Genomic DNA, 23,461 nt, shown 5'->3' on the forward strand with positions numbered 1-23,461 from the left:
CATTGAACTGTACGGGGATCCTTTTTTTAATTTATAAAGCCACGTCCTGCTGCGGTAATACAAAGTCAAACAATAGCACACTGTGACAGTATCAACACTGCTTCCTTGTGTGTTTAAGAGATTACCACTAAAAAGCTGGGCTGAGATAAAAGCACAAGCCCGCTTTAAGGTTTACACAAAGAGCGACAAACATTGGTTGAAATGAATGAACGCATTGCTGAAAATTTCTAAGGTGTATAATGAATAATGTTTTTGCATCGTTGCACAATAATTATAGCTTCCTGGTTTAACTCTGTTTAACTTTGGATTCTTTAACATATTATTTTTATTTTTTTTCTGTGTGAGAGAGTGCGTTTGTTTTGTTTTTTTTCACTTTCAAAACTTGTGTTTTAATCAGGAAATGAAAACACGGCAATTACTCCGCTGGAGGTACTGCTAGTGGTGCTAAACTGTAACTGAAGGGTAACTGATTCAAAATGTCATTTAAATCTGCAACAAACTGATGGAGTCGTTCAAGTAAATGCTGAAATGCATTTCAGCATTATGTCTTTGAGTCACCGTGTCTTTATTTTGTCATTTTAAAGCATCTAGATTGAAATAGAGAAGGGCGGATAGAGCTCCCATTGAACTGTAGCAGAGCCACAGCACAGCAAACACTAAGATGCCAGGCCCTCGTCTGCACAAATGGCCCTTTCAATCCTTCCCCTCACTTTTGTCCCATCAATACCTTACTCTTCAGGGAGACCAAAGCCACCAACACCAACCTTCCCTTTGCCCCCTCCGAACACACAGAGAAGTGAATAGTGTCTACTGTACCTTGCACCACTCCCCTCTCTGTGGGGTAGAACACATTTTGACAGGCCTGTATTTATGGCCGAGCGGAGACGTGCTGGAATGAATCATGAAAAGAACCAAAATCATCTCGCTGGATGTTCATTTATATTGAGTGTTGGTCAGCTGTGTGGGTCTGCGTGTGTGGCCCTGTGCAGAGAGAATGGGGCTTGTGTGAGTGGGGGCATATGTGGGAGTGGGAGATTAAGATAAGCCCTCTAATGAGGAACAAAGTGTGTTTGTTATTCAGTGTTTGTTATCTGTCTGTGTCAGTGTGGTTGATTGTGCTACATTTTCCCTGTTGAGACTGTGGTTCTGTGCACTATTATGTAGCCCACCGGACGAAAAGTGCTTTAGTAAGTGCCACCACAATCAATATGCCAGTATAACAGTCCTGGTTCAAGGCTGTCTTAAAACAATACATGCATGCACATGGAAGGAGCTACAGGTTAGTGTACTCATTAAGTATTTTATCGGTGGAAAATGCATTCCCATACTCGGCAAAATGTGAACGAAACCCTTTAATTATAAGCCCTGCACACTTTATGTAGTGTAAAGATAAGAGGAGACTTTTAATGACAAAAAGTTCTGACCTCACGTTTCTGTGGAAGTGATTTTGAAATTGCTGAACTGTAGCTGCCCGACAACTCCCCTGTATCAATTAGCACAATGCTGACCATAAACAGGCAAACAGGATTCACAAGAAATTCAAAATAAACTCCCTACACTGACTTACCGAAACAAATTCAAAAATACTCTTAAGTGCAGGAAATTACCAATTTGATCAGAACACATTCCAGTTGCAGTTCCGAGCACTAGAATCTCATCTTCAAGATTATTATTAAACAGTTATAAGAACACTTCTGATAGAAGGGCTTTGAAGGGGAAAAGAAATTTCAGTTTTTTCTTTCGCTCACACACGGTGCACATATCACCCCAGGAACTCATCCGGGTGCACTGTGTCAGTGTGTGTGTGGTAACAATGGGAGCTAGGGTGAGCTAAGGCAGAGTTCTCTGGTCCTTCTCCACATAAACCTTTAATATGAGGCCTCCTCAGCACCAGTCGGCCATCTAAAGGCACTGTACCCTGACAAAAAGTTCGGACTTCACGTTTCTGTGGAAGTGATTTCGAAATTCCTGAACCGCAGCTGCCTGACAATTCCCCTGTATCATTTGGAACAATGCTGACCATAAACATGCCAACAGGATTCACAAGACATTCAAAATAAACTCCCTACACTGACTTACCGAAACAAATTCAACAATACTCTTAAGTGCAAGAAATTACCAATTTGATCAGAACACATTCCAGTTGCAGTTCCAAGCACTAGAATCTCATCTTCAAGATTATTATTAAAAAATTATAAGAACACTTCTGATAGAAGGGCTTTGAAGGGGAAAAGAAATTTCAGTTTTTTCTTTCGCTCACACACGGTGCACATATCACCCCAAGAACCCATCCGGGTGCACTGTGTCAGTGGGTGTGTGGTAACAATGGGAGCTAGGGTGAGCTAAGGCAGAGTTCTCTGGTCCTTCTCCACATAAACCTTTAATATGAGGCCTCCTCAGCACCAGTCGGCCATCTAAAGGCACTGTACCCTGTAATTGACCTTAAAAATACTTTCCGTGGAGGTCGGCAGCCATGTCATTGGCCTTCGGCCCAAGCAGCGGCTGCATCTCCCCAGCCCAGAGGAGCCTGGGAAGGCCTCACAGGGTATATTTAGTGGCGCTGTCCTTTGAGTGGAGCAGGAGATGCAGATAATGCCAGTCTGTGCATAAAACCACTCGGCCGCCCACGAGTGGGCCTCTCACAGGCATATTTCCCTCTCCCGTGGGGATGTGTTTCCTGAGGTCAGAGGTCGGCTGCATGCAGCAGGTGAATGTACAGACATGGATTGGGACACACCGATTGGAATATATGTCTCCAGTGAAGGAGGAGTGTGTCAACATCTTTCATCCCTTTGTGGCATATTTGGTATGTATAGGTTATTGAAGAGCCGTCGTGACACAGAGGGTCAGCTGACACTGTAACACAGGAAAAGGCAGGCAGAAGAAGTAGTCACTGTACAGTAGATGGAATTTTCCATTCTGGGAAGCTTGTATAATAAAATTGCTGCCATATTGGGAAATGTGATATGTGATATATCCAAAGAAGTTGACATGTCAAACCACAATGACATGTGATTATAGCTGCCGGTATGTGTCGCTCTCTGGTCAACTGACTTGTGAGTTCCACCGGGCAGAAAAGGTAGGAGGACTTTCACAAAAACAAAGCTTATGACTTTATCTGAAGCCACAAGTGATCCAGTGTCCAAGGGGTGCCCAGGTCGTCCGTTTAATTGATGTTATACACTGTACATGTACATGCTCTCACACACCCACCAGCTGTCCTGGTCAACTCAAATTAAATTCAGACTCCAAGATCAATACAGCCCAGCTGGTGGCCTGTCTTCTGTCTCTACGTTACGAGCATTGGTTAATATACTTCACTGGTGTGGGGGCACGACGCGCCGCTCAGGTGTGTTGCATTTAAAGGGTATTCAGCAGCAGCATCCAACCGACCAAAGCTACCACTATCCTAGACTTCCTGATTCAATAGAAGTACCCTGACCGTCCTATCTCCATATACACTACACAAAACACATGGACATTATTTAATATTTTATGGACGTGGGAAACCATCAAAGGGGAGCTGTGCAGGCTCTGTTGTCATAATGAACAGGTATTCAGCTGTCGAGTTTCCTTTTGGCTCTGTTGCACTATGCAACAGGTTTTATGATGTAAAAATATGAACAATAGATCGGCAGTATATGCTGACTCTCGATATAAAGAAACTCACTTTGGGATCAGGGGTAATCAGGCCTTGTCCTTCCTTCTTGATAATAAGTTCATCTTCTAAAGGATATTAACAACTAATGAGTTATGTTCATTTATATAACCCACTTTTATGTCTGATTTACTTTATCAAATTATCTTTTTATCAATTATTGTTTCACTACATCATTCTCCATTGTTTATTTGGTAAACCTTTTTACTGATACGCAATTAGAAGTGTTGTGCACTGTATGTGGCATTTAAGTAGTTGTCTTTGTGCTTTTCTAACCAAAGCATTAAAGCACTTGAGCCTATTTGCCTGTTGTCACTCACGCCCACCGTTACATTCCTGCTGGTTTCTGTTAGAGACTGTTGTCAGGGGCATGTGCAAGGTAATTTATGATTTCTTTCATGAAAGATCATCGCCGGAGATAAATCACGGCCTGTTTCTGTCTTGTAAAAAAAAATAATAATAATTTAAGTGAAAACTGGAGTTGATTTCAGAACAAAAACAGCCTGATCCTCCTCCTCCACACAATAACAGAAAGCCTCTCTGCATCGCTGAAGGCAGGAGTGATGCCTTTCATCTGTTGAGAGTGCATCATTTGAGCACCTTTCCACCCTTTATTCTGTTAAAAACAAAGTGGCTCTTGTCCCTCACGGAGTAGTACTACTTGACTCCGTGCCACTGGCTATTGTTGCGACATAGCAGTCACACATCTATCACTTCAGCATCCCCCTCTTTGAGTGTCCTCTTCTATCTTACTGCGCAGAGCAGTGAAATTTTTATGTGTCAGCTCTTCTCGGTTACGGGCGCGAGAGAGCAGATGGCCTCGTAGCATGCGGGATCATACCTTTAAATTCCTCAGAGTAGCAGTGAGGCTGCCTCTGCTTCTTACCAGTGAAAACCACAAGCCTTGGCAAGCTTTAGCCACACTATAAGCCAACTTCACTCGTCTAACTACAGATTTCATGGCCTCCAGCAGTGGGCTCTGGGATCTCACACAACAACCAGGCATTAGTTTGACTGTGTCCTTAAATTGCCCATAAAATTGTTCAAATGATGTCATACACTAAAAAAAATACACTCAATATTTTACAGATACAGGTTCGTCTCTTATAACTTTCACGTCCTCGTTTAGATGGTATATTTGGTCTCTTAACAATACACAAAGCCACAAAGATAGCAGGAAAGAGGACAGAGAAACAGAGGGAAGGAGTCTCAAAACTTCTGGATTCTCCTCCAGAGACACTGCCCCTGAGTATAAAATCCAGGCCCAACAATAACAAAGACACACCTTTGATCTGCTGTATAAAAGGACAGCTACAGTGCTCAACAGACCAGGGGTTCATGTGCTCACTGTGGTCACGGTGACAGATCTGCCGACCACTCCTTGCCCATCTGGGCTGCCGGTGGCGCTCTGCCTACTCTCCGAGGACAGTGAGTTCAGACCAGTAATTTAGTTCAGATGAGGTAAAGCAATATTTTCAGATTAATATGAGCCATATTCCTTTAGAACTGTCCTTTCTTTCTTCTTCTCCTTCCTGCATTTTTTTTACATCTTACATGTCCAAAAACGTCTGGCTGAGGATGAAAGGAAGACGTAGGAGAGTGGGAAAAAAAAAGATAGAGCAAGGGAAGACGAACAAGTTTTGTGCTTTGTGAGGCAGACACACAGGATAGTCAGCGACAGTATGACACTATTGTGTTTCTTTCATGAACCTTATTTCTGACCAGCTCCTAAAACGCCTAACGAACATCTTATTTGTGTGCTTTGTGTTCATCCATTGGCTGCTTCCATGGTCAGTTTCATGTAATGTATTGAGGGAAAAAAAGATCCACACTCTCACCTCATGCACTTCTACTTCTCATTTTATGTCACCATGTGATGTTGAATAATTTAAAGGAATACCTCAGGAGAGCTCTGTAGCTTCAAGGCACACAATGAATACTTAAACACCTGGAACAGATTCAAGAAGCTGTACAGTACATGTTTAAAGATGCTCCATAGAGCTTCGAGCAATTTAATCGTTCATCTATTTTCGAGGTCATAAAATGTGCCTAGGTTTTTAAACAATTCAATGTAAGCTGCATCATATCTATTTGGAAGGACGTTGCTCCAGCTGCGATTAGTCTGGCTTGGCAACAGAGTCAGTAGTTGAGATTCAGGAAGTCACAGCTGTCGCTGTGCTGCAGCAGCTGACTGAGCATGTGACTAGCTACATAATCAGCACATTATATTATTATTAAACTTTCTGTATGGTTTAATTACTATTAACCTCGGAGAGATTAGCTGTAGCATTTCTGATACGCTGTAAGTTCTGAAAACAGTAAAACGGGTTTAAGTTTTGCAAGAAGCTCAAACCATGTCTTAATTGACAACTGGGCAGCTGGCTGGCTATGTTGTTGGAGCACAGCCCGCTGGATGATTAGCAGCCTTGCATGCCGATGCTTTCATCAGCTGGTCATTTTGTGTATGTACATGGAATATATGGAGATTTGGTCTTCCAAAAACTGCTGAAACAATAGCACTGATCTACAGTCACAAGGCTCTCTATGGTCTTCATTTATATTCTGAAGGACGCCCGTTCATTTACCGCACATGCACAGGATAAGGCAAGCTGCCACTTTGGCCCTGGTTCTCATAGCCTAAAGAAGCACGCTGATGAAGGACTGATGAGGGACGTGCAGCAATGGCACTTTCCAGGGCTGTGATTATTTTATGGTTTCCTTATTCTTAAGCAACAGCAGAGTGTCACAGCATTCCTGCCTCGCAAGCAGGACCTCTTGGCTGGATGCCCACCTCTAACCAATTCTGCTGATCATTGCTGGGCAAAGAATTAAACAAGAGTTCAGCCCCTGCCTTCGCTGCTGTGTTTTTGGTGTTTTTTCTGGAACGCTCTGCTTCATCCATCTGCCACACTGCATGGCGGTGATGTCAGGACTGGGCTCTCTCATTGGCTGGGCTGCGTTCACCCGCAGCGCTTGAACGGTACAATTGAACAGCGGGTTTGAGAGGGAACGTGAAATTAGTGGTGACTCATCTCTGGCCACTATGTTATTACTGTATATCATTTCTTCACCAGCAATGATTTCAATCGATCTAAAGTTCCATGAAATCAGACTGAAAAAGCCAAAAAAATGTGGCTGTATCTGAAAGATGGAAAAGATGATCTTTTATGACCAAGTTTGCTCCACATCCTATAGACATTTTAACGCTCTACACAAGGCTGAACAGAGACAATGGTCGCACATGGAGGAGATTTCACGGAATAATATCCCACTTGATAAAAGTCAATAACCTTCTGCCCTGCAGATGCATTGTTTCCACAACACGGTAATTTGTGTAATGGCTGCAATGATATGTCATTAGACACGACAAGGACATTTCTTAGTGTTTGACACAGTGCAAAATAATGTGGAAAACTTGTAGTTTTACAACACCATTTGGTTAGTTTTATGGAGGGGAATTTCTTTGTTGCACCATCAGAGAGAGCAGACGAAGTTCAAAGGTCACTCTCACAAGTAGTCACATCAGAGAGAAGAGAAGAGAAGAGAAGAGAAGAGAAGAGAAGAGAAGAGAAGAGAAGAGAAGAGAAGAGAAAACACATGCACCACCAAAATACATCCAGTTACCAATACAAATTTCGCCCCCATATATTTTTACCTGTTCCTAAACCAACGGCATCGTACTTTTTTTCACCTTTCAAATCTCATTCTGACATTGCAGCCTCGCCTTGATAAAGGTGACACAATTGAAGCAAAACAACTGTCAAAAAAAAACAACAACAACAACAACAACAACAAAAACTAGGCTAGTGGGAAGAATCAGCTTTGCCCTGCTCATCTAAACAGCGACGTCAGATCCAACTCATCCACACATTCCCCTGCTTGAGCTTGCCATTAACCCCGGTGACCTGTAACTGTGTGTGTTTGTGTGCGTGAGTCCTGTGTATTTGCACATCTACTGTTCCTAGTGTAGTGGAAGGCCAAGGGACCACACCAGAAGAACAGAAGAACTTGTCCTTTATAAACAACTTTTAAATCAACCATCGCCTGGCCGCACTATTTTTCCTACAGATTTCTCGCCAGTGGTTGTGAGCTGCAATTCGTGGGTTCTACTGTGACGGTAGCAAGTTTTAAAAAGATTGTGTAACTCTTCCACCAGATCTTCCTTAATTTTCTACATACTGGCAAGATGTTGATTAGGTCACAATTCCCCATTGGAGAAAAGATTCCCAGATTCTTCTCCCAGATTAATCCACCAAATCTTGATATTTGCACTCCCTTTCATCTCAGAACACAGTGTATGGAATATGCAACCTGGGTTCATATGACGCATACGTTGCACAGTTCTGTTGCTGCAGATAGCCAGTGCACGTTTAGCCTTGCGGAATGTAGCCTTGCATTGCTGAGCATGGTTGAGATTTATGTTACTGCTGTGGGGTGTGCATGTGGCTAACAGATGGTGGCATTGCTCCTCTTTCCTCCCTCGGCACATCACTGCTTACTCAATCCCCCAGCCCTACCCTATCTGTTGTTCTTTTCCCCCATTTAAACTGTCACTTCAATGGTTCAGACTTGAATTCAGCACATTTGACCCAACTGCTCTGTGCTCGACCTCCACATCATGTTTCCTGACACCTCAACCTGAGACTTGATGCCTAACATGCACGTGCATCAACACCTTTTCCCAAGATGTGCTTAAATGATACTCCACCCAGAAGTGATATATCAAACATTAATCTCCTGTATGCATGAAAGGCATCTGTGGTAAGTAGGGGCAAAAGAAAACCTAATAATATATGTGACCAGCATGTTTCCATGTCATGTTTTCCTTCCATGTCATTATCAATATGTTGTTTTGAAGTTGCACTTTGTGTCTCTCTGTTGCCAGAAACCTTTGCCAATGCGAAATGCTTTGAGGGATAGTGGCTTTTATTAAAAAAAACGCCAGCCACAACCACAACAACTGCGGTATCATATCTAAATGTATAGCTTTGTACAAAGCGACTGCTGTCCGTGTTTGACATTCACAAAAAAATACACTTTCCGTCTGTTTTGCTCTCCCGTCAAATCCCACGGATCAAGCAGTATGGTTTCCATGAACAAAAGAGAGACCGCTGACCCTGATTTGGCTTGGGTGACACTTTACCGCTGAGGCTGAGTTTACCAAGCAGAGAGGGAGATTCCTCCTAAATGTGCTTAATTTGTGTTTAAACTGAACTTTAGAAGAGTTTCAGAGGTTTTCAAACTGGTCTAGAGCTTTAGAGCTAATTCATTCAATCATTCATTTGTGAATCCACGTTATTAAAGCTTTAACAAGCGTTTACGGGCTACTGGACACCACCTGCTTGGTGATAAAGTATACGCACAAAACAGATGGCAGATGACCCCCTTTCCCTGGGCCACATGCCTGTGCTCTACTTAATTACAAAAGCTCGGCCGTTCGATCTTGCTTGATGCTTCATACTGTACACAAGTTAGCAAGGGGTTTATTTGAAAGTGGAATTGGATTCGATGTTCTCCACGGGGAGCTGTGCCCCTGCCAACAGAAGACATCTAATTATACGAATTACGAATCTTTGAGGGGAGCTGGAGCTTGTGTTTCCATTCTCTTCTGAGAACCATTCAAAAGTGACAAGAGCTCATTGTTGTTTTTAGGAGCCGATTGTTGACGCTGCTTTGAGTGACATTTTTTATTTGGATTGGTTATTCTTCTTTGTCAGCGCTTTTTTAATGCTAAACTGCATCCAAATGCGGCCACATTTGGCCCATGCCGCTTGCCAAGCTAGTCTAGGAGTCTACTCTACTCCATGTAGGGTGTTTAAGGAACGTCTGTAAATTGTGGCTACAGAAAGCAACCTGGGTTACACACTTCCCTTCTAAACTCCACCAGTAGCTGCATGTACGCTGGCCTCGCACCACGCCACCGCCACCACAAGTAAATTCTGTGTGGAACGCCACAGCGACAAATGGGCACAATGATAAAGAAGAACGTCTCTCACCAGGTATAACTTGGTTTCGTTTTGTTTGCAAGAAAGAGCCACAGAAAGGAACTGGGTTGTTCGCTAACATAACATCAGTGCTATTTGTCTGTGTATTGCACAATGTAAGCAAAATGAGGCAAAACACCCACAATGGGAATGGGACAGCGCCGCCCTTTCCCCAAGTTTACTGCCAACCTTCATTTGTTTTATTTGACTCCCTCGGCACTTTAGGCATTATTATCTGCATTTTATTTCCCTCTTTTAGCTAACGGAGCCTTTCTTCATCTGTGAAGGTTTTAGCATGAAGCCTTCAGCACATGGACTGAGGACACGGAAAGCCTGCGTGGGCAGAGAGACTGTATATTTCGCAGCTTTAAAAGAAAACAATTATAATCCCAACTTTGAGTATGTCTTATAGGCGGTTTAGGCTTCTGTGTTAAGTTGACGCAGAGGCTACGGCAATAACGCAGACACCTACGCAGAGACTAGCACCATAGCTGACGTCCACAGAAATGTAACTATGTGCTGTGGTGATGGGGAGCGCAAGAGCTGTGATTGGTCCACTTGTAAGTAGCGTGTTTCCGCTTTAGTATTTCCGGCTGCTTCTCCATCTCCGCAATTTTTGAATTGACTGCATTGGATTGATAAAGAATCGGTAAGGTTAACTGAAGAGGTTTGGAGATACAGACGTTTGTATGACTCGTGTAGGGTGAAATTTCAGCAGAAGTTTCAGTCACCATTGTTGAAAGTGAAGCAGGAAGTAGAAACAAAAATGACCCCGACTGGAAAAAAGACACGGTGCCGACTAGTAGAAATGACAATGCACCGGCATTGGCTATGTGCATAGGTCCTGCAGTACCATATAGGCACCTTTGTAACCAAGGTAACACTAAGCCAAATAAAGAGTCCACCCATTCAGAGTAAAGTCACCAAACTGTGTCACAGCTAAACTAGACATGTGGTACACAGAGTCGTTTACACGGCCGCTAAGTGCTGATCTCCAAGCGCTTACCAGAAAATATTGACATAATGTCATAAAAATGCAGACCACGCTGACTTTTCCTTCCCACACACCTTGAGCTGGCACGAGCCTCATGGACCATAGCTACGTGCAGACGCAGATAAACACACAGATGCAATCAGACAAACACACAGCCACCGCCTACAGATGCAAGTGTTCCACTTTGCTAATCTAAACCCACTCTCAGAGTCTGGGAATGTACAGCTGTGTGGTTTTGTGACACACTCGGTACCCTGCCATGGGGAATCACCTCGAGGTGTTCTGAATCATCTGTGTGTGTGCGTGCGTGTGACGTTTGTGTTCCTCTCGTCTGTGAGACCACACAGCTGTGACCACAATGAGTTGAGGACTTTTACTGTTGTGACAAACACAATCACACACGTGTGGCTGCAAATCCACACACACTCACACACACACACACACACACACAAGCACACACGCAAGGATACTTAAGTCATATTAGTCACCGAAAAGACAATAATAGGTTCCCACTGCATGCTGTTTTAGAGCCTCTTTCCTCCTCATTTATTTTAAGAAACAGATTGTGTGTTTTTTTTTTAGCTTTTTTTCCATTTGAGGAATATTTCCGAAGCAGAAATTTAAGAATGCAGGTATTAAAGGCTGTATTGAAGATTATAATCCATTCTTTCATTTAGATTATTGTCATACGCTCTTGTCTTAACAAAACAGACTGCACTAAATGCTGCCCCAAGGCTCTTCAATAGATCATCTCTTTACCTACTGTCAGTAAGATTTGGAATTAAGTCTTGGTGCTAACTTTAAAGGCTCCCCAGTATATTGTGGATCTATTAAAGTCTTATTCTACTTAGTTCATTCTCATTAGTGCATTAAGGTACGCACTTCTCTTGTTGTTGCACTGCATTGGTGCTGTTGACTCTCAAAGGCTTTTTTATCTCTGCACAATCTCAGTCCAAGAAAGGCGCAACGTGAATAAACATAAGATGAGATCAAAATAGCTCTGTGCATTGTTATCCAGCTTTTTTTCTTCACAGCTCTCAAAGAAGTATCAGAAGACTCATGAGTGTTGGCCCCAAGATAAAATTTGTTATTTTCCTCTCATCCTTCATGCTGTAGCTCTGCTTAGTAAGCACACTCCCTTTGCGACCACTCTAATGAGAAGACGTTTCCTCCCATCTGATACAAATAGAAACACTTGCCCATTTACTGTCTAGTTGGAATACAAATGGTGAGGTGGAAATAAAGACAAGAAAGGGAGAGTACCTTACTTATTAAAGCATAACGGAAGTAGGTCAAACGCTAATCAATAACGAGGTGTTCTGCCACATAACATGTTTCATAAAGACCTGAGCAAGGCCGAGAGTGAGAGTGAGTCTCGTCTTCCGGTGGGCTCTGAATAAGGGTCCAACATTTCACTCTTGCGCCTGGATGTGTACAGCTGTGTGTCTGCTCTGTGTGTGTCCTTTACTTCCCGGTGTGTGTTAACTCTGGCCTTATCCTCTCTTGGCATCCCTGCCTACCCTCCCTGTTGGGAGGCCTTTCGAACTCGGAGGGATTGCATATCAGCTGAGGTGGGGGATGCGATCTGCAGTCCAAGTCTGTATCTTCTAGGGGTTGGGTGACTTCTGATTTTTTAAAGTCGATTTTTTAAAGTATGTGGTGCAAGTCGAGTCGACGTCGACTAGTTGACGACGTCGGACGTAAAAACACAGTAGAAAGTAATGTTTTGCAACAATAAAATCTACATTCTTGACCTGAATACATACAGTATTGTAACGTCTCACACAAAGGAAGCTCTGGAGGCTTTTCTGCAAGGTAATAGAAGCTTGAACAGTCGAACAGAAGCCCCTGACCCACTGGGCTCCTCACCTGTCTTCTCAGATGCGTATGTTTTGTTACTGTCACGTGATCAACAACCAGTTGACTTCCTGCTTAAAGGGTCATGGCGCAGCAGTGAAGTCGACTAGTCAGCACAACCCCTAGTATCTTCACACTAAAAGGGAGGGGATTGCTTTGAGCAGTATTTTGGCTCATTAAGATAAGTTAAAGCCTTTAAACAGAGATAAGAATCACTGCAGGTGATTTCAGCAGGTTATTATCCCAACGCCCCCAGGTTCTCTCCTCAGGACTCAAAGACAGTTATTTGAAATGGGATATAGGCTACAGTTTATAGTTTGGTGGCTTAAAAGCTTAAATGCTGCATACCTGCAAATACAATTTCTTCTTACAAATTATGTTTCTGTATTTGCTTAAAAACGAAATCAATGGCCCTGAAATTATATCATTGTGCATTATGTGAATTTATGCTTTGAACTGACATGAACGTTGGGTGAACACATAAAACCGACCCTGACATTAGAAAGTAGACAATCTTCCTTTTTTTTTTTTTTTTTTAACTCATTTCTAAACTGTTACTCAGCAGTTTTAAATCATACCATTTGACATGGCCAGAACATGAAAGGGCAGAATGAAACCCGGCGTCATTTCTACAGTATAATCAGTGACGTATACTCGAAACTTAAGCAGGAAGACATAAACAAAGGTTCTGTGGGAAGATTTACGAAAACACGAGAGAGAGCTCAGGGGAGAAGATAAAAAGAAGCAAGAAAATCTGACATATTTCATCCACATTTCTAAACTGCAGCCGACTGAAGACTCAGTGCGGACGAATAAAAGTCGATGGTGGCATTGGCGGCGAATAAAACTATGAGCGTATTAAATGGTTAATATAAATGCATGCTGGATGGACCAAAGTAAACAGCCCCAGGTGAAGCATTGCTCTTCTGGGAGGAAATGCTCAGCCATGGCCTATGTGAGATTTGGTGGTATTTACTGATAATTCAGCAGTGCTCCAGCTATGGGATTCTGATCCCATTTGTTTCCTATTTCCTGAAGTTTACTAGATTGTCTCTTTATTTGGTCAACCAGAGCTAGATGGTGTTTCTGATGTCTGCCAGTGAAGGAAACTGAAACAAACATCCAGTGGCAGTATCTTCTAACATCTCAGCCGGCACAGAAAACACAAAGTGAGAGGTAAAGTGCCTTCAGCAGTTTGTGGCTGGCATTGTAGCCGGGTGCTGTTATATGGTTATACAAATGGTCAGTTCTTATGAACTAATCTGCAGTTCAAGTGTAATATTTCAAACGATTTCTATGCTAACATTTCACAGTGATATATAGTGTCACAACATTAAAACCATTGACAGGAGAAGTAAATAACATTGACCATCTTGTGACAATGCAACATTCTGCTGGGAAACTTTTGGACCCGGCATTCATGTGGATGTTACCGTCCACCTAGACCAGACCAGGCACCCCCACCCCATAGCAATGAAACTCCTTGATGGCAGCGGCCATCCCCAGCAGGATGCAGCCTGACACAGACACACACACACACAAACGGTTTAGGAACAACTCACAAACCCATCAAGAATCTGTGGGATGATCCACAGAGGCCCCTCCCCTCAAAGGCCCCTACTAACAACATTGTGTTGCCAGACACCACAGGACACCCTCAGAAGGCCCATGTCCATTCTCTGATAAGTCAGAACTGTTCTGCAGTCACAAGGGAGACCTACACAATATTAGGAGGGTGATCATAATGTTATGCCTGATCGGTGTATGGATATATTTACATCAGTGTCCGTGTCTTCCTGGAACATGGCACCTTGAATGTTTCAGATATAACAAAACGACTCACTAAACAAACAGAATTTGATTCTTATTATTCTATTGGAACCCATAACAAAACTGTCTTTTTAGATGTCTTACATATTTTTCATTTTTGCAGAGGTTTTGTTTTATCTTTGATCATTTTATTCACGGACGTTGCCTGCATTGGTAAACGCAATGGAGCAAGTGAGGGCTTGCGTGTGCTGGCCCTTCCAACGCGTGGCTGTGCTGTGTATCTTGCTCTGTTCATACACATTCACATACAGATGCAAGAGGTCGGTATGTGCCAAGAATATTTTCTGAAATTGACTTGCCCGTCAAATTAAAAACACTTCAGACTTAAATTGGCAGCTTGACAAAACGCTGTCACAGTGACTGATACAACATATAATTGAACATTGAGTTCATAACGTACTGCAGTGGGTCACTGGCTGAGCTTTGATCTTTAGTGAAATCTGAGAAGAAGGAAAAAAGGAAAGGCAGTACCAAACAGACTGAAAGTGGACCTTAGTAAGAAGTAGAAAAAAAAAAAAAAGGAAAGTAGAGTGTTTGAGAAATGTGGCCAGCTTCAGGGGTTGTAACTGACTAATGAAAACCATACCATGGCCAAACCAGACCCGCTGAGGATGGAAGGGGTAGAGGTGGAAGAGCAGGAAGGGGAGAAGAAGCAGAGTGAGATTTAAAAAAAAAAGAAAGAAAGAAAAGTCTGCAGCATTGATATGGTTTTATTGCTGTAGCATTTACCAGGTCTCTGTTTTATGTATCAATGCTGTCATACATCTGACGCAGACTCCCTCACTTTGCTGTCTTCCTCCTCTGACACACCCTTCACTTTCCATCTGCCCCACTCATTTTCCTAAATGCCTGAGGTTGTATTCCCTCAGCTATCAGTGACACCTTTGCATTTTTGTTTCACTCAGCCAATTTTTTTATTTTTTTTCTCACCGCACACTGATTTCACGCCGTACATCCCACGCAAAGTCGGTAGTTTTCAGTTGATTCCACATCCTTGTACGCCTTGATCTCACTGCCTCCTCTGATCTCATAAATCCCCCCCATCCCATCCCATACCTGGTTAGCGCTTTGGTAGCAGGACCATGATTCTGATTCGTGACCGATGGACAAGTCTGACAAGTTGTTATAATTGAGGTTCTTGAGACTGAATGTCTTCCTATATGGATAAGTGGTGGATGTATGGTTTAGAGCAGCAGCTTTATGTGGGATAGCGCAAGTGAAGAACAGACAGATTCTGGGCTATGCAGTCGGAACACACACAGTTAAACCGCTGCCGCTGCTGCTCACTCACCACACACACACACACACCACACACATGCACGCATGCACACACACTCTTCCCATTTCCCTTGGATGAGGAACATGGCAATCTAAGATGATTATCTTGAACCGTGGAAGTGTTTGACAGAACGTCTGTAATATGCACACATATCACAAGAAAGCGATACGATCAGGTTTGCGCCGTTCATCGCTAAAAACCAAGCCTCCCCAGGCCAGGAACCACTCACATACCACAACATTGCTGTCTCCTTCCCTCAGACATGCTGATGGCACACCTGGCAAAAGCCTGCATTACACTTACAGGGGGAATGCCACACCTGGCAGCGGGAAGGATGATTCTCCCCCTTTTAAATGAGTGTGGTAGTCAGGCTGGCACAAAGAGACTGGCATGACTGAGCAGGTTCCACTTGGAGAGCAGAGAGGATAAAGTGGGTTTGTCGACAGAGAGAGAGGGGTGAAGTGAACTGAGGTGCCTGGTGGGAGTCAAGGCAACGCATGTTTGTTGGGGGCATGCAAGTCGGGGGCAGGGCAGATTCACTGCTGAAGATGTGCTACAAAGGAATCTCAAATATTCCACGGTGACCTCTCTATCAGTTCTACCTGAGCCCTAACCCTCTCTTGCCACACCCTGCAAGCTCTCAGCTCTGAGCTGTCAACAGGGGGCTGAAGGCAGAGTAGGAATACACAGATTAATCACTCTGAAGATGAAGGAAAAAAATACTATTTCTGAAGTGTGAATGAAGAGCGTGTAGAAGCAAACTATAAACAGTGTTGCAGCAGGTAGGTGCAGGTATGGGCAAGACCACCGCTGCAGCTAGTTCTTGGTATTTAAAAAGTACAATACCGTGCATGCACACTTCAACAGATAGTCGCACATCAGTCTACTACAGCTGTGTTCTATTTCTCGTCAGTGTCATAATATCTGATGCAAATACAATTTTTTTTTCTATAAAAGAACACAGCAACTTCCAGAAATGTGACAGCAATGTGCAGGCAGCCCATATTGTGGCCAGATGAGGTCTTGACTCTGCTGCGGTCTTTCTGTCCTTCAGTGGGTGTCCACTGCTGATCCAGCTAAACAATCCCTTGTTGTCGTTAGAGATCTCTTGGTAACCGAAAAAAAAAAGCTGAATCGGGTCAAAAGGAAGGCACGTGCAGATGTGTGCATGTGCACCTGTGTGCGCCACACATTGTGTCTTTTGCCCTGCAACCCAGGGGTGATTCATACGCACACCAAACTGTGATCTTGAGAAGGCAAACCTGTCATACACACTTCAAAGTCTAATCACAGACACGAGGATGATTTGCACACTGAAATATGAATAGCATCTTTCACCAAGGCGGACGCACAGAAAATCCTACACAAACGCATGCAGCTGCTTTCTCAATGCACCAATTGAACCATAATCACGGCCACGCTCTCCCCTACGGCTGTGTTTACATACGGTCGCACAAACATACACGCACACAAGAGCACAGACATGCGCCGGGAAGGCTAAGAAACTGTTGAGATATTCTCCCCCGGCTCACCTTTCTGGGCTGAACAGTGACTCCAAACTCCAGTGTGCGAGGCGTGTGTCAGTCTCTCCTCTCCTTGATCTCTGTCTCCCTTTCACTCACTCACTTCTCAACCTGTAGTCATCGCGTGGTGCTAGTTAGACTCTACTGAAGGAACTAAAGCAGAAGGAGAAAGGAGGAGGAGGGATGGGAGGGATAGAGGGACAAATGAGTCCTGCCCAGGCTGATGAGAGAGAGGCTTTCAAAAAACGCCCTCAGGAGAGAAAAGATTAGAACGCTCCACTAAATTTTTTTTTTAACTTTCTCACCACTGCGCTGTTTCCACTGATTTCTTTTTTACCATGCTCTTTTCTCTCGTGTTTAATTTTCCCCAGCAGCTTTTAAAGGTTTCCTAAACCCACTTTTTTGCCCTCTTGAGTTTCTGCCAATCAGCATTTCAGTAAACCACTCTCTCCTTTAAAAGTCGCCTTTCTGACGCTCACAAAAATATAAAACTTTCTCCCCTTCAACAGTCTTTCACTGTTTATCTAAATTTGTCTCCGTCTCTCCCTCAAACACACACACAGTATACTTACAGCATGTGCTTTCCATCCAAATACTGTAGCTTTAGCTCACTCTTCTCTGGTGTGCAGCTGTGTGATGAAATAGACACACCTGCTAATACTGAAGTGTGTGTGTGTGTGTGTGTGGGTGCGCGTGTGGGTGTGTGTGTGTGTGTGTGTGTGGCAGGGAGCTCACTGTAAAGTAAAAAGAAGGAATCCTTTTGGAGTTTGCTGTCCGTGTTGCTTCAACTGTCGTCTAGTTTCAGGAACTGTTAAAGCGAGGCTATAAATCTATGGTCTGCTGAAGGTATTTAATAGTTGATTCTGAGAAATGCGCAGGTCGGCTCATGGATGCCTGGCTGCTGAGTGTGACGTTGTCTTATATGAACCTCCCCGGCTGGAACACACACACACATCGACACACATTACGGTTTTAATGACCTCGACACTGTCTTTCCAGAATGTGAGGAATGCACTGTGCTTATTGGGAGGCAAGTGCATATGGTAAAAGGCAAACCTTTGGGAGGGGGGCATGGCCTCGCTGAAGGGAAGGAAGAGAAATGAGAAAAGAAAAATTACTTAATCAAGAACTCATCAACCGCTCGTTCTAGAGCCACGAGAATATGTTTGTCTGCTGCGTGTAACTTGCAGACACTTGTACGGAGGACGAGAGCATATCCAGTCCAACCCTTCGGTTGTCTTGTAACCTGATCAAGAGATAAACCAGAGCAGTGCTGACACCGTAACCATGATCTTAACTCATTACAGGTTTCACAACACATCCCAACCCCGAAGGAGACGAGAGACTTGCACTGACCAGATAAGAGTCCAGAGTCGTCGTGATGATTTCAGTTACTAGCCTGGCCTAGTTTTATCGCCAAACTTTACAACAACACTGATCATCAGTCACATCCTCAGCATGCTTAACTCTGTTCACACGTACACTCCCTCTTCTACCTCCCTTAGATAAGTTTTACTGTCCCTTGCTTCATTCTCTCCCCTACTCCTAGGGAGTACTACTTGAATCAAAGTGGAGTTTATGTATGTGATTCAATGCTTGAATTATGAGAAAAAATCCTGTTTACAGGGATGGGGGCCTTGACCTATGAGTCACTGTGTAGTCTTTGAGAATCTGGCACAGCCTACTCTCTCCGCTGGATGGTCATCCCTCACTCCCCCAATTCCCGTTTGTCTAGTTTAAAACGTTCCCACTTCTCTCTCCCTCATTCAGCAGAATTTCAAAAGAGGGGCTCAGTTCTGTCATGGATCCTAATGTGTTAAGAGCTAACAACTGTTCACATATTTAGGCCGGCATCCAAAATGTCTGCATGTACAGTCTGTGGCTGTGTCTGAAATCCTTCATGGTTTTGTGCGTCTGTCCAACAGAAATACAAGCATGTCCGCATGTTTGTTGCCAGTTCGAAAACAATCAATCTTTGCTTTTGGTGACATTTGTAATTCCACGATTACTGACATACTGGAAACGTTGTCTGGTACATCCTGTACATAATCCCTTTCCTTACATGTGTTTAATGATTTCACGATAACTTATGCTGTGTTGTGAGAAACGATGAGATAATATAGGCATGAAGCATTAATTATATGGTACTGGCTGTCACCTCTGTACATTCTGATCCGATCATGATCAGTGTTTTCATCATTTACTAATACTTTTACCACAGAAAATCAGCGTGTTTGACATCCTTTGCTAATTAGTGAAAAAGACCCTCAAGGGTTACATCAGATCACATGGCTACCATTAGAATAGCTGACACATGGTACTATAATGGAACTATAAATCTGCTGGAACTTCAGGAAAAGTCACGAAATCACTCATTGGGATACATCATCTGAGGACAACAAGTGTCAAACAAACTTTGATCGAGTAGACATAAAGACACGCCAATCAGCCACAACATTAAAACCACTGACAGGAGAAGTAAATAACAGGCACCACCCACCTAGACCAAATTAGGCACTCCCAACCCATAGAAATAACACTCTCTGATGGCAGCAGACACACACACAAAAACAGCACAAGGTGTTGACCTGGCCTCCAAATTCACTAGATCACAAACTGATCAAGTATATGTGGGATGCACTGGAACAAGCCTGATCCACAGACCCCTCCCCTCAACCCATAGGACCCAAAGGCCCCCACTAACAACATCCTGTTGTCAGACACCACAGGACACCCTCAGAAGGCCCATGTCCATTCTCTGATGAGTCACAACTGTTGGCACAAGGGAGAACTACACAAGAGAAAGTGGCTGATTGTAGTTATAACTTTGACCTGCTGGAGGATACATCCACTGAGCATCACGAATACAATTAGTTTAAAAAACAACAACATAAAAATCCATTGCTGAAATGGTTGACTTCAAACCAAAGTGTCATGGTGGTGCTAGAGGAAAGATCATGGAATCACTGGGGCCCAACAATGCCTACAAAATGTCATGGAAATCCATCTTACAGCTTGTAAGATATTTTAGCTTGAGTCAAAGTGGTAGACCAGGTGACAAACCAACAATGCCATCCATTCAGCCGCGGTAATAGAAGTGACAAAAATGTCAAGCAAACATATTGGGTTGGCTGCTGTTCAACCAGAAGTCTGATGTGCGTCTTGGCCAAGTCACATCGGAAACTTGAGAGACCGTGAAAACCCCATCTGACGTAACGACAATCACAACAGAAATACATCTGAAGTAGCCTAATGGGTAAAGATCTTCTTTACCCCTTAAGCTGATGGCTACGATGTGAAATTTCCATTTCAAAAAACATCCGCAAATTTAAACTGACAGCTGGAAATCTTTAAGTATCCATGGATAAAAGGCTTGGCAGAATTATGAAATACAATAAACCTAACACCAGGCCAGACTGAGATTGAAGAAACTGCAGCAAAATGTGACATTTATACTTCTGTCTGATCAGAGCTGTAAATTAGAAAATTAATATGAGCCTTATGAGCCAGTGAGACTGTCTAATCCAACACAACAAAAATTAAGCACTACACATGCTAGACCCATTTTAGTCAGGCTTGCATGGCAACCTTCAAAAAGTAAAAAGTGGTGTCTTTTTTTTCAATTACCCTGGTACGGGGACCTTCGGGCTGGAAGGAGTTAGGTCAGTAGTGAGAGTTCTGTCGTGACCTCTATACCGAGACAATGAATGATTTCTATGTTCATCATGATTTACTGTTTTCACTGGTATCCCAAAGGGCTACTTGAAGTGAGGGAAAACTTTGCTGGAATGAGTGCAGTGACTGGAAATTCTGTATTGCAATTCCAGTCAAGAGTATGGTTTAAGAACATTCACAGGGGGCATGACAAAGAATATAAAGGATGGTGGTAGTGATTGGGAAATTAGGAAAATAGCAGGTTTTTTATTACATGGGCTTGTGGTTTGGAAACATTCAGAACAACCAGAATCCTTTAGTCATCACCGGTAAGGTTGCAGTATAATGGCACGGCGCAGAAATACATTCCTGTGAAGGCAATGAAGTGAAAACACTGGAAAATGTATGAGCAGCGTGCCTTAGAACTTGTTTGATCTTCAAGTTTCTGATGGCAAGAATTGCATTCTTTACAGAAGGAACAACCTCTCCGTTTGTGTCGCACCCTTTCCCTTTTTGCCTGATAGACACCTGTCCAGTCATTAAAATCCCCACGTAGTATCAAGATCCTCAAGGTCTCGTGCTGTCTAGAGTGCCTGCTTGTCTTCCAAACACCTGCTCTGTCTAGATACGCCAAACAAGAAGCAGGTGTAAATGTACGCAGGTTACGTAATGATTTTAACCTTCTCATGTGTCAACAGACTATAGATATAGGTATACTACTGTCAGATTAGGATAAATTCAAACTGTGCATAACCAAAAGTCGGTGTAAAGCTCTTGGATAGAAAAAGACAACAATAGGTCTCATAATGTCTCAGAAAGAGTGCGTAGGTAAAGTAGAAATTAAGCCTCCTAGCTATAAAACATGCATGTGCGTCACATGGGTGATTTCAGCAGATAATGACTGGAATCCAAGCCCAGCGGTGATAAATTCTTCACCGGGTGATTTAACTGAAAGACGAAGGAGAGGGTGAAGACGTGCATTTGTAGAGGAGCATATATGTGAGAAAGAATCGAGGTGGAGGAAAGAAAAAGATAAACTGACTGACTGACTGACTGAGCGAGCGAGTGAAAGCAAGAGTTCTCCCACGTGGCTCGGCTTGCAGCAACACCTGCTCCTGCTCTCAGTCGCCGTAGGAGACGAGCATGCGAGTCGATGCAGGCAGCGGCTTGAGATCAACACGAGAACACACTTTTAGCACACACCGCACTGACGGCCCTGCAAGGTTAAACGTATACCATCTCCAAATTTAGATTTCAATCGTGGTATCAACAGTTCAACCATGACTTCACTTGACTGATGTCAGCAACCAACTGTCATCATCCATCCTTAGGACTCATTAATGACCTAAAAAAAATGTAATGTCAACAGTGGTTAAAATTATGGACTATCTTTCATCTTCAGTATCTCATAAATCTTCATCAAAGAGGTAAAGAGATCCATCTTCCTCCAAACTGTGAAGAAGACAAAATATTAGCAATGAGCACCACTGAAATCAGATTCAATCTTGTTCATGATGCCAGATCCAACTGTGAGGGAGGCAATCACAAAACTCAAATTGACTGCAGCAGAACAAATAGATGTCCCTTGCCTGCCATTCAATGAGACAATGAATGCATTTACTTTTTCACCTGAAAGTGACGTGCGGGATATTATTCAGGTTTTAGGAGCTTTCTTTTGACACATACATAGTGCATTGAGAATAAGCTTTTACCCCAGGTAAAGGCCCTTCTGCCTGTTCACAGTCAGCTCTGACCCAAAAGTCTGCAAGACTGTAGTAGCGATGGAAGCCCAAAAAGGAGAAGCCTACATTTCGGTGTCTGAAGGAGAAACATATAAACTCTTAAACATTATGAAAGAGTTGCGGAAATATCACAGCAGCAACCTTTTCCAAAGGGCGATTAAAGAAATGGCAGAGGGAGGCTGTTTTGTTTTTGGCACAGTCAAAGAAGTCCGCCATCGGTGGAAAAGTTTAAAAAAATAAAATAAAATCCTGAAAGATGTAAACGGAAACATTAACGGAATGTTAATTTTTAATGTCATGTTCAGAAGACAGCTTAGTTGAGTCACTTTTAAAGACTAAAGGCAAAAAAACTGGAATATGTGGGGTATGTAAACACAGTTTCATGAAGCATTTTGTTTAAATATAGTGTGGCTTTGATTGATAAGACGGATATCTCGTTATCTCTGTATTTCCTTTCATCCAGGGGCCTCTTATAAACAGAGGCCCACATTGTTTCTAATGTGAATAACATACTTTAGCTGCTTTTCACCTGGCGAGAATAAAAAAAAACTTGCCATCGACATCTTTCCAAGACTGTCCTGTCACTTGTATTATACATTTTGTAATAGGTCACTGATGAACCGTCTGACCCATGGATCTACAAGTCAAGCTGGTCAACTAGAATTTTATTTCACTAGGCATCTCACTTGTTTTTTTAATAGCAAACAATCCCAATTGTTTGATTGACTATCATTACTAAACAGATAAAAAATAAAAACAGCAGGCTGTACGTTACGCTCAAGTTGCACCATCTAAAGAAAGCCTTACCCTCACTGCGATACCACAGAAAAACCTGCAAAAGTAAAATAACAGCTAGTACAGCTAGAGGATTTTTCGGTTACATAAATTCCCTAAAAAAAACATTTATGCAACCAAACCGTGAAACGTTACGTCCACAAAA

The 23,461-nt window shown here is 43.0% G+C and overlaps 1 protein-coding gene across 1 annotated transcript in view; it reads right to left on the reverse strand.

The window, feature by feature from the left end:
- znf469 (zinc finger protein 469) overlaps nucleotides 1–17,239 on the reverse strand; it is a 62,267-nt gene extending 45,028 nt beyond the window's left edge. Inside the window, exon 1 of the mRNA XM_084554557.1 lies at nucleotides 17,135–17,239. The gene's annotated coding sequence lies outside the window, so the exon portion shown is untranslated. The remainder of the gene's footprint in view (nucleotides 1–17,134) is intronic.
- Nucleotides 17,240–23,461: the final 6,222 nt, after the last annotated feature.

This window comes from Chelon labrosus (assembly GCF_963514085.1).
Source record: "Chelon labrosus genome assembly, chromosome: 11".
Classification (NCBI taxonomy): Eukaryota; Metazoa; Chordata; class Actinopteri; order Mugiliformes; family Mugilidae; genus Chelon; species Chelon labrosus.